This window comes from Meleagris gallopavo, chromosome 3 (genome assembly GCF_000146605.3).
Source record: "Meleagris gallopavo isolate NT-WF06-2002-E0010 breed Aviagen turkey brand Nicholas breeding stock chromosome 3, Turkey_5.1, whole genome shotgun sequence".
NCBI classification, from domain to species: domain Eukaryota; kingdom Metazoa; phylum Chordata; class Aves; order Galliformes; family Phasianidae; genus Meleagris; species Meleagris gallopavo.
In genome coordinates, this window is record NC_015013.2 from 37,296,917 (window position 1) to 37,310,058 (window position 13,142).

The window sequence follows — 13,142 nt, forward strand, 5'->3', positions numbered from 1 at the left end:
TTCAAAGGAGGGTTGGCCTTTGTCTCACAGGAGATGAGTTCAGCAAGATTTGCAGGGCCCAGCACACAAAGGTATCTCTGTGAGGTGCAAAGAGCCATGTAGCAACAGCAGGGCAGGGGGCAGTTGGGCGTCTGGTCTTGGTGAGGGAACATACAGCAGAAGGTAGAGCATCAGTAACAGTGCCATATTTTCCTAAGGAGAAGCCTCTGCATGTTGATCTCCATCTCTCAGCCTGGGGGTAGGTGAGGCTGGGAGAAATGTCTGGAGATATGTGTGTCCATCACAATGCCTTGGGCTTTGAAGGTACCAGTCTGTGATGCCTTCTGAAAGATGGCAGATTCTGAGCACAGATGCTTTGATTATCTGTCTGGAGTTAGATAGGATAGTTCTGGGTCAAAGACATGATGATAGGTCTATACATTGATTCTCTTATTATGGCTAATTCCACTTGACCTTAGATGACTACAGTGAGATTCCCTTTGGGCTCACCCATGTCTTAGCTCAACATTCATTTCATTCTAAAGAAATCATGCAGTAGGAATGACAATTTCTTTCTACTGGCTGTGAAAATAACCTAGAAGACTATTTCAGATGTACTTGCCTGCACTGTAAAATACCTACAACGTAGGTGAGATCAGGGGCCTACAGTTTTTGTGGATCATAACTATGAACTTCCACATGCACAGATATTGTTCTGTTCACGTGTCAAATATTTGGCATGATGTGGCTTTGAGGGGAAAGGTATTCATGCCTGATTTCTTTGATCTGGTTGCAGGAATCTCAGTGCAGGAACCAAGCCTGGTAGCAGCAAAAGGAATGTTAGGCTTACAGCACTGCTTCCATCTGGCCAGATGTGATCTTCCAGAAGTCACCCTTCTTTATACCTACATGTTATGTAGATATTACATTTGTCATATTACATATAATACCTATAGCATGTACACCTACGTGCATTATAAGTATTATAGGTAATAGAAGAGGTATTATAATATAGGTATCATATGTAGTATGTATATTCTACTTCATGCAGGATAATATGTGTATTCGCATACATGTATGGGAATGCATACAATACATATGTTACATTGCTGATGAAATTACTGTAACTCCCCTTCCAGAGAAATGGAACAGAAACAGATAGAATGGAAATCAACTCCAAAATACAAGTCCCTATGTCATCCACTGTAGTGTTTTAGTGCTATACTGTCTTGTGTCACTGTCATGGTAGTTTTCTGATGTGTCCATTTGAGTGGGCCACTGAACATACAATTTCCAATTTACTACTCCAATTTGTAGTTAAAATCAAGTTATACATTCCTCCTTTATCTTTGGTGCATCATTTCGTACAACTTTCTGCAGGATAAGGTAACTGTCTTGAGCTGTTTACTTACTTTCAAGAAGACAAATAAACTATTGTTTCCCAGAGAAAAAGAAAGTGCATTGTCATATCTGCAACATGAATGAAATCATCTAATTTTGCAACCAGTAAGCTACTCTCCTACTTTACCTGTCATGGATTTTAATGTGATTAAAACTAGATATCACGCATCTGAAGATATATGGTTGCATGGGGCATGCAGACTTGTGTTTCAATTGTGCCTTACCTCTGAGAGTAAGATGCTGTTTGTCGCTGATCTCAAGCAGCAACTTCCTCAAGAACACTGGAATTCCAAGTGGATGATTTTAAATATGATTTGTCTGCTCACAGTGTGTGTACAAAACCCTCCCCAAGGTCTTTCCAAATTGCCCCGTGGTTATGCCCCCAAATATATTTCATGCACCACTAGTAATTCAAATATACCCAAAAGGACTCAGAGACCAAGAAGGGAGTTGTGATTGAACTAATTCCTCAGGGGAATGTTTGTTGCTAGGAAGTGGCTGAATACCATAGAGATTAACAATCCCAGTACAACATATTTTTCCAAGCTCTTTCATTCCGCTCATTTATTTGGAACATATGCCAGCAAGTATTAATGTTTAAAATAGCCTCCACCCACATCCCCGCACACTGTTCTAGTCAGAAAGGCCCAAGGTTACTGTGAGCTTAGTCTTCTGACTGTGCAGCTAGGTACATGCACATCACTGGCCTTCTTCCCTTCTTTCTTTCCCCAGATGTCCTCTCTATCAAGATTGTGAGCTCCTTCCCAGAAGCAAAGATGCACCTTACAACACCTAAGCTTTTTTTTCTAGATTCCTTTTATAGTTTGGGAACATGGAAGAAGAAGGGGTTTCTCTGATATAATTTCCTGGGTTACTTGACATAGCTGTATTAGGGTGAGATAAATCAGTCCCCCCTAGAAATGCCTCTTTTGCCTTGAAGTGTAGATGGCTGACACAGGAATGTACGGTGACTCCTGACACATTGTTGAGATGGCTTGTGGCTGCTTGTTTTGGGGCAATTTTTCTGCAACATTTCTATACAAATGCGAAGTACAGAACAGGGGATGGCGTCCCATGTTTTGAGTGCTCCCGCTGACATCTGTAGCTAAAGGTGCTGTGTGCCAAGGGGTAAACTAGAAATGAGCGGTGTGTCTCACCTCTGGTGTGTCTTGCTTTTTGATCACAACAAACCTGTGCATCATACAGTCATAGAGTCATAGAATCAACAAGGTTGGAAAAGACCTACAAGATCATCCAGTCCAACCGTCTACCTGCAGTCTTGGGGCAGAGTGACTAGAAAGCTGCATGGAGGAAAAGAATTGGGAGATGTTAGTGGACAGCTAGCAAAACGTGAGCCAGCAGTGTGTCCAGGTGTCCAAGAAGGCCAATGGCATCCTGGCGTGTATCAGGAATAGTGCAGCCAGCAGGAGCAGGGAGGTGATCATCCCTCTGTACTCAGCACTGATGAGGCCGCTCCTCAAGTACTGCGTTCAGTTTTGGGCTCCTCACTACAAGACACTGAGGCCCTGGACCATGTACAGAGAAAGACAACAAAGCTGAGAAGGGTCTGAAGCACTAGTCTTCTGGGGAGTGGCTGAGGTAGCTGAGATTGTTCATTCTGGAGAAGAGGAGGCTCAGGAATGACTTTAGTACTCTCTCTGACAACCTGAAAGAAGGTTGTGACGAGGTGGTGGTTGGCCTCTTCTTCCATGTAACAGCAATATGGTGAGAGGGAATGGTCTTAAGTTGTGCCAGGGTTCAGGTTGGATATTAGGAACAATTTCTTCACAGGCTGCCTAAGGAGATGGTGGAGTCACTGTCTCTGGAGATGTACAAGAACCATGCAGATGTGGTACTGAGAGACGTGGTCAGTCGCATGACGGTATGCTGACAATTGGACTAGGTGATCTTACAAGTCTTTTCCAACCTTAACGATTCTATGATTCTACTACTGGTTCTGCACATCTCCCCCTCCTCCCTTCCTTGGATCTGGGAACGATAGTTCTGCTTGCACATTAAAAAAGAAAAAACATGTTACAGACTGTACCTATCCTGTAAAAAACATAGCAAGCTTTTCTGGCCCTGCTCTGCTGTTTGTATTATCCTTTGAGTACACATAACTACAGCATGAGCAACTATAGAATTTGGCCCTTTTTGAAAACAAAAGGAAGGAAAAACTGAAATGTTGTTTCACTGGAACATAAAAAATACAAATGAAATAAGGCACTTAGTTCAACTGTGCAGAGAAAGCAGCTGTTAAAATTACAATGGCAATCCCTGAGTCAGATCCAGTACTTGGGTGATTGTTTTAATTAGGACTGACATATATTTGTTTCTAGATGCTTCAGCAAGTAGGGAAGAAGGGAGATCTTGGCAGAAAGTGTAAGTATCAGGAGGCACCTGATGCTATTGAGCCTGAAGCAAACCTCCCCCAAACTCTTCAGGATGTCATTGAAATACACAGATGTAATTATTTGAAGTTCCTTAAGGAATTGATGTCGCAGTAATTAGACAACTCATTACATCAAGAAATGAGAAAATAAGACTGACAGAGATAAAAATGAACACACTGATAATTTGGCAATATGTGAACAAACAGGATTCAAAGAAGCAACTTTCTGAGAGGAGAAACACCATATAGAGAAGCAGCAGACCCAGGTTTCCTTTTGTCAGTCTGTCCAAGTTATAGACATAATAAATAAAAAGAGGTTGATATAGCAGACACTATCACTGCCTGGCCTACACATTTGTTCAGCAGCTTATTTCTCAGGCCTCCATCCGGTCCAGCCTCTTGGCAAACCTTGCCCGGTGGTGCCTTGTCCTACACGAAGGATCGTGTTGTGGGAGGTCAGGAGTAGGTTTGGCTGTGTTCTCCCAGCCAAGCCAACAGAGTGTTTCATGTGACAACCCTTAAGCAGGACATGGAGTGGCTTACGCTGACACTCTGCCCCACATGGAGATGTTCATGGATTACATTACTGTGGAGCTAATTCTCCTTCTTTTCCATTTCTCCTTCGGGCTTTGTATGCACAACTTGCTGGCACTTCTAGTGTACCATTTCAGAGCTTCCCTCCCAAAACGGTCCTGGTTTTTATTCTAATATTTATCCTAATGGCTGCTATAAGTCAACTATCAAACAAATTTCCTCAGGAAAACCTCTGTGGTAATAATACAAGAGGCAGAGAGATATTGTTTACATATCTGTAAATATTTTCAGTTACAGGGAAGCTAAACTTTAAGGCACAGTATTTTTATTATGTTAGGAACTCTTAACCATGTACACAATGCATCCAGATAGCAATTTTTATAGCTGAACTGTTGTCTTCACTGATGACACCATGCTGATCGGAAGTTTTTAATAACAAAAATAAACTATCTGTACATGCTACTTCTTCACCATTTCTTTGCCCATTAAAAGAAGAAATTGAGCGAAATATTTTCAGTGCTCCTCTCAGGACTGTATCTTTGCTTCTTGAGCCTCTTACTATGTAATTTATTTTTATTATCTTCTGATTCACTGTTACAATACAAGCCTCAGCTGTCCTTCTGCATTTCCAATAGAATGGCAATACTCTTCATCTCTGCCCCTTCTGATCACAGATCTTCACCTTATCTATCCTCTGCCTGTGAGGTGCCATCCCCAGCCTTTCTAGTGGCTATTGGGTCACTCTTCAGCTCTGCAAGGGGAGAAGATGCAGGCTGGGCCTGGAGAGCTAACAGACTTACTGTGGGGAGATCTTTTGAGACCCATCACTAACGTGAAGCCAAACTGTCTTGGTCAAAAGTGACCAGAAGTAATTTCTGAAAGCTTACTGGCAGCCATGCGTGAATGAAAACTGAAGTGCTAGCAAAGTTTTTATTTTTTTTAATAGAGCATCTCCCGTGAAAGCTTTCTTGGAAATCTTTCAGCAAACCACTCCTTCCCCCTGCAAAAGCCCCTTAATGGCAGGAAGGGCGAGGATTTGCCATGCTGATGTCCTTCTTTTCTTCTTCCCTCTGCCTTTTGCTTCCCTATGTGAGTCAAGTACCAGTTTGCAGCAGTAAAATTGGAAATCAAGAACAACAACAACAACAAAAAAAACAACACTCACAAACCCCCAAAACCTAAATACAGAAAGGCAAAACTGCTTGGGAAACGAGGGTAACCCTGAGCCCCTCCAGGCACTACCGTACACAAGCTGCAGTTTTTGGGTGAGTTTCAGGCTGAGCTGGCCCCTGTGTGGGGAGCCTGGCTCTCCCTCGGAGGTGCTCTGGTGAGGGGGTGAGTTTGCACAGCTGCTGCCCATCCTGCGAAGGCCTGGCCCAGGAGCCAGAAGGCTGGTCAATTAGAGGCTTGTCGTTGGCTCCGATGGGCTGCAAATGAGCTCCAGAGTGAATAAAGGGTTTCAGTTCCTGGAGCTGCTCATCTGGCACCTTTCGCCAGAAAGGGGCCAATTTTACAGCTTTAAGTAAATAGAGTTTAAAGTAAACAAAGCTGTTTTTCACCAAAACTCTGGAATTCTTTGTACGTGAAGAAGTGGAAGCTGCTATTGCTTCGCAGCAAAACTGACAGCTGGACGGAACGAGAGAAGAGGCTTGTGAATGAAGAATGCTGTATGACACATTGCAGCGCCCCTAAATCATGCAGGGCAGCAATACCTGCGCTCGCTCCAGATCTGAGGAGCATTGTGGCCCCGTCAGCATGGCAGTCTGCCTGCAGAGCCGCACAGCCCACACCTAATGCAGCCATCCTGCTCCTCAGACTCAAGCTGGAGGCTGCACAGTGTCACGCTGTGCTGGCGTGACAAGCCAGCCCATTCCAGCACCGCTGTTTAATATCCTGCAAATACCTAACACCATGTCTTAGGGCACGCTAGCACTTCTACCTGCCCTAATTTAATGCCACAATTTGAAGTAAAATCCAGAAGCAGACACGAAGCTAACTGGAGAATTTGGCAAATAGATGCCTAAGTAACTAAATCAATGTTTTTCTTTTCCTTTTTTTTTTTTTCTCTTCTTTTTTTATTTTTCCTTTTTCTTCTTCTTTTTTCTTTCTTTTTTCTTCTTTCTTTTTTTCTCTTTCTTTCTTTTTCCTTTTTCCTTTTTTTTTCCTTTTTTCCTTTTCCCCTTTTCCTATTTTCCTTCTTCTATTTTCTTTTTGCAGTGAAGTGACAAGGTGCACTAATTTCACTAAATCAGCCCAAGTTCACCTGTTGGGCTAGAGCCAAAGCAAGTGCACAGCCTAGTTTGATAAGTTCCATTTCTGCACTGGTACTATTCAGAGTAGGAAGACTGATACCTGGATTTTTTGGGACGTCTCTTGTGTTGCGTTTATGTTACCATTATACGTAAGGTGCAAAGGAGAGCTATAATTTCCCATTTAGAAGCTGGTGATGTTTTCATAAGGAGATAACAATTTCCCCTCATGTTACAGTATGCTAAGTATTCAGTAAATAGTCAGGAAGGAGACTTTTTGAAAATTTTCATTATTTAAATCCTACTCTTGTATGAACTCTTCCTAAACCATTGTATTACTGCAAGCTAAAGGGACTTCAAATATAGTGACTTTCTTTTTCCATTTCCTTCCCCTCACCCCTTCCATTCTCCCTTTTCTGGCCAGAAACCCCAAACCCCAGAATTCCTTCAAAAACACAACACCAGTAATAATCAGAATGTCGGATTTCTGACAAATGCCATCTGGTGATTTCTTTCTTTTTTTTTCCTCTCCCAAAAGATGAGATTTTGGAAATGGCTAGTAAGTACTTTAGCTTCTTCTACTTTGTGACACCAAAATAATCACCATGGCAACTCTTTAAGGGCAGTCTTCCAAACAGATTTATTGTGAATGCAAGAACTCAACAGCACTCTCTAGGAAGAAGTAAGTCTGCATCTATTGCAGGTTTTCTTGCTACAGAGATGAATGATGACTAATAGACATAGGCAGGTCCGCCTGAACTTTTTCAGTTATCCCTATGAGCTTAACTTCCCACATTTACAGGTGGTGGGAGTTCCAAGGGCAGGGGGCAGTCAGTAGTAAACTTAAACCAATTACAGTGCAATTGGTTTCTCTGAGTACATTTCGTGTGGCCCCTGATGGCAGTAAGACAAAAGCACCACAGAAACAATATGGATGCTGGAAGCATGGTGCACCAGACTAGAAGAAGGTCAAATTTCTTTTGGAGCAACCAGAAAAGCTTTTGGCGTACTGATAGTCTCCTTCTTTTCTTATTACTTTCTTATTTCTTCTTTCTCAGCAAAGAGATGAGAGTAAAGGCAATTGCTGGAACTATTCTATGCTATACTAGAAAAGAGAAGAAAATTTCATTTGCCTGGCTCTGAGGAGGACAGACCAGGGCAAATGCTCACTTATTAATCCTTAGCAGTTGTGCTAGTATTTTCCAGGTATCTCCTTTTTGGCTCAGGTGTTGGTTAGAGTCAGCAGATCTAATTCGTACATAAACCAGAATGTTGGAAACCAGCCAGCATTGCTGTGTGATGTAGTTGTGTAAGAGGTTATATATGGTTCTTGCTTTGCATTTGGCAAATGGTTCTCACTTAAACATTCATTTAGCATGATTACTTAAGTGAACCATATAAGGCTATTCCTCGGAGCAGCGAAAATTAACTTGTTATAGTGATGCACTATGCCAAAAGCTGATTTAGGCTCTACTTAGGAATTTATAGCATTTGTTTACCATGCCACTTGAATAAAGCAACTTTACTGATGATCCTTACCCGGCCACAATTTATGTGCCATGCTGCATCTCATCTAGCACTCTGAAACATTCATTTTTCTGTTAGACACTGTCACTCCATTGTTTTCATTCTGAAGGAAGAAAAAACCTGTACAGAAATACACTGAACGCTATGGGAAGGGGTCCTTATTGGTCTCTTCCAACTCGGGATATTCTGTGAGTCTATGAAAGCATCCTTTTTTGTGTGAATGGGGGAAAGACTTCATGTTTTGGGGACTTAATTATTTTGCTTTGGAATATTTCACTTTGCTCAATTGAATTGAACATTGGAAGAAGAAGCATCTCCCGCCCGCATCTCTGATTTGAGAAGCTGAGAAGCTTAACCCTGGCACTGTTACTTTATTTTTCATCAGTCCAACTAAAACAGAATGCTAAGAATGTTGATGGACTCCCTGGCTGCACCATCATGTTTGGAGATCCCGAGGACGTTACTCAACATACAGCTGTGTCCCACTGAAGGTACTCATCTTTGGGTTCAACTTATCCCACAGGTTTTGTCTGGGAGCTTTCCCTGCAGAGGAGCCTTGGGTAGAGCAGATATTCTGATGCAGCGAAGTGAGTTCTGCCATCACTGGAAACTCGTGAGATTTTTTTGAAAGTGAGGAGTGCACAGACATAGAATGAGAGAATATCCTGAGTTGGAAGGGACCCATAAGGATCGCTGAGTCCAACTTGCAATGCAGGAGGAAGCCTCGATGCTGCTTTCTTTCAGTCAATTCAAAAGTTAGCTCATGGGGTGATGTGCAGACAAATGAGGGCAAGCAAACACTCCTCCAGCCAGGTTACAGTACCCCTCGTTTGTCTGTCTTGGAAAGACTGAGATCACAATCTGTCACCTCTTCCTACGTCTCACTGTGTGCAGCCGTCTTTTCTGCAGAGCACTCTCCGTGTGGCTCTGGTGCGAGCTTTGCCCTTCTCCTCAGCTTCAGCTCTTTTTCTCTTTAGCAGTGTTACAATTCAAGAGTGCTCCTTCCTTTGTCCGTTTTTGTAAGCCGCAAGAAAAATAACAAGAGGCGAAATTAATTTACGTATCATTGTAGAAACTAATTGCAGAATGCGTTGTCTTTCTTTTCTCCCTTTCTCCCCTTTGCTGACGCACATGCTCTATAATAAGCACTGTTACTTGGTGCCTGTAAGCCTCTATAGTAAGCTGAAACTGCTACTATATTTACTCACTTTCCACATTTAGACAAAGGCTATTTTTAACCGGAGTTCTATTTGCGGGGGCTGCCAACGTCACTTAATGTTCACATGCATCTTGGGCATCATATGCTTGTTATTTTTATTTACTGTGCCTGTGCCAGGTCTGCTTTTTTTTTATGGGAAGAAAGAATGAGAATGTGTCTTTGGGCCAGATCTTGAAAGCTCTTTTGTACAACAGCAGAAACACAGATAAGCAGAGGAAAGCAGCCCGGCGGTACATTTGGCAAACCTGCTTTTTAAGGGCTGGCATCTTTACCTCGTGGTCTGGTTGCAAAGCTGTCTGCAGAGTCCCACTGCATTTGTTAAAGGCGAAGGTATTTGGGAGACATTTAATTATCCCCATGTTCCCTGGAGCAGCCAGCAGTTCTTGGTGCGAGATGAGGGACGCGGGGAGTGGGAAATTATTACGATTTCAGCACTGCTCCCAGGCAGTTTAAATAAACGATGTACCAATAATCAGTGCTTCTCTGATCCGTCTTGCTAATAGGTGCACACTTCGGAACTTGAATGCAACAGATGTTGTTTTCAGATAATTAGCTCCAATTTTCAATGTAAGAGTCTCCTGAAAATGCTGCAAAATACGGCACTGCATCCATAAATCAAGCCTGCAAGCTGGGGCCCGTAACGGGATTTTCTGCAGGGTTTCCCTGCATTGCTCCAGTGACCTCGGCTCAACCTGAGGGAATTGCCCTTTGCAGAGGTTAGAGGCACTTTGTTCAGTATGCTGACTCAGGATGCTTGATTCATTTGATATTCCCACCATCATGTGCCCAGGATTTTGAGAGCTCTACATGCTTTTGTAGGGAATAGCTTATTCCCTGCACACACAGCCACATCTCTTGCCTATACAGGAGAGTAAATTCCTAGATAGGGGTAAAGTTGTGCAGCAATCCCTTAACGCTTTGCTGCTAGCATGCTGAACTGGGAAGTTGCAGAGGAAGGCAAGTTAGGGAACAAAGCTGAAATTGGATGTCCTGGAAATAGGTTTTGTTTAAGTTTCAAACATTTTACAAAGCTTACACATCTGTGGGGTTTTTTAAACCCTTCTCTGTACTACCTACTCTTACCTGATTCCCTTTTCAGATTGATTTCAACACACGAGAGGCTGAATAAGCTTCACACAACCCAAAATTTCTGCATGCTGATCACAACAGAATCAAGTCTTTACATTTTCCAGTAGATTTTTCCTGATGGATTTTTTCCACACTGATTTTTTTTTTTTCCTCACTGCAGTGAGTGCCTAAATGTTGTTAAAAAACAACCCAACCACTTCTGTCAACTGAAAAGTGAGGTCAAGGCTTTAAAATCAAAGCTGCTGTTTTCACGTGTGTGCTGGGCAGCAGAACTGACCCTCAGGCTCAGGGAAGTTCTGAGCAAACCACCGAAAGTGTCACGCACTTAATGCTCTATAGATGAGTCCTTTCATCAATTGGGTGACTAAATGTGACTGAATGTAGATACTTGTCTTTAGATGACTTTATTTAAAAACATGTCATTCTGGTGATGTTACGCTACGTGGGATTCTTTCCATGTGAAACCGTGTTTTTACTGCTGGATTTTTTCAATGGTTTAGAAACTACAAAGTGAAACTAAAAGCCAGTGAAAGGGAAGCATAACCAAGAAAAGACCTAATTCTGTATCTCTGACTATAAGCTGTCCTCTAAAACACTCATGTTTTCCAGTTCCCTTTGATTCCGGCTTTTTCTATTAGGCCTATTAGAGAATGAAGCACATTGCAGACCAAGGGGTCAGCACGGACCCGTGTGACCTCATGTGAGCATGGTGGCACAGCAGCGAGGAGACCTGATGACTGTCACCTAGGAGGGGAATCACCGTCTCATTTGGTTGTTACAACGCCAGGTCCTCTGACAGTGGCGTCCCTTGTGATACGGCTCTGATATCCCCTGCCACGTGCTGTCTAAACTTGTTCGAGAAAGAACATACATAAACATCTTTTCGGGGGCAGAGCCTGCCTTCCCTTTGTCATGCCACAGGCATGTGATGGGCACGTGGCTCACAAATGACACGCAGTCAGCAGCTGTATGTATCAGGAGCGGAGGTGAGCTAAGCTATAATTTCAAGGTAAATCCATCTGTTACCTTATCCTGATAAGGAACGAGCGTATCACACCCACGGCTGATTAGCAGAGTCATTTTTGTGTACTGTCACAAGTTATAAGTAATGATAGCTGTGCTTCAGCTGTGCTGGCACAATTCTGGCCATCTCCTACACAAAGGTACTGCCTCCAACACTTTCACTGTGGTGCCCAAGCAAATTTCCCTAGGACGTACCACGATCTGACAAGTTTATGCAGTATGAATGGCTCTTTTCCCACTGGTTTTCCACAAGGGAGGGGAGTAGGTGTGATGAAGTCTGTAGGGCTCAGCTAACATCCTCTCCCTGCTCTGTCACAGACAATTTTCCAGCTCTCTCCAGCACAGCAGAAAAAAAATGTAATTTTCAATGCTAGACTTATCCTGTGGCCATGAATGGCAGTCGGGTTTCTAACAGATAAATTTGACTAGTAGCAGATTATGCTGCCAGTATATGATTTTCTGCAGCAACAAATATTTGCAGGAGGCCACTGCAGGAGGAGACCTGTCAAAGGCTAGGAGGGACCCTTTCATCTGAAGAGCCACTGTGGAGGGCAGGAAAAGGGTTAAGTATTACAAAGTTAAATCTGACAGCTGGCCCTTGTGCTCTGCTGCTTCGCAGAGGTTTCCCTTTGATGGAAAGTATTTCGGTGACACAGGACGCTGGCAGCTGAACTAATAGGCTTCTGCTGCTGAAACCGTGTTCTTGCCAACACAAGTCAGTGGGTGAGGTGGCCCTAGGAACAGGGCTGGCCTGCTGGCTTCTAATGCTCCTCAGGCACTGTTCGTGTGTGAGTTGTGGAGTCGTGGTGCAAGAGATCACGGTGCAAGGAAATGCACAGTATCCAAATAAATCAGAATTATTTCCCTGTTGCAAAGAAGGACTTTTCTGAGGTATGAAGAGCAATCCCAGGAGTGGTTATGTAATTTGTTACAGAGAGCAGCACCAGGATGGTGTTTACAGATCACTGCAGTCAAACTTGAGCCTTTAGAGTAGAGGGAGCACCGCCTTTCTCCTCTTCCCATTGATTCCTGAATGCACTAAATCTATACACAAGTATAATGTGGCTTAATGCATGAGTGGCCAGGAGACAGTACTCAAAAATTCTGGCACCAGTTCCACTTTGTGCCACTTCGTCACGTTGTTGTAAAAAGACTGTTTGTTGTTAACTCTTACTATGAAATATATTTTGTAATAATTTTAAACTCTATTTATGGCTGACCAGAACCCCAAAACCAAGTCCTAGAACAGAAAGCAGAGAGGTAATCTGTGTACTTGTGCTCTTTGAGCAATTGAAGAAACATTGCTGGTGCAGTGCAGGAATCTGCATATATGCAATTCTGATACTAATAGGACAAGAGGGAATGGCCTCAAGTTGCATCAGGGGAAGTTCAGGTTGGATATTAGAAAAAAATTCTTCTCCAGAATAGTGGTGAGGCAGTGGCCCAGGGAGCTGGTGGAATCATTGTCCCCAAAGAACCGTATGGATGTGGCACTGAGGGTCGTGGTCACTGGACATGGTGGGAGTGGGCTGATGGCTGGACCAGATGGTCTTAGTGGTCTTTCCAACCTTAACAATTCTATGATCCTGTGAATTCACCCTTGGTACACATGGGTACAGTCAGAATTTAGGTGGTGTGTGGGAAAAGTAATTTCCCCCTTACTCCCATACCCCAAATGATCCCTTTACTATCAGAAAAGAAAACAATACATGAACTTCTCATGCAAAAA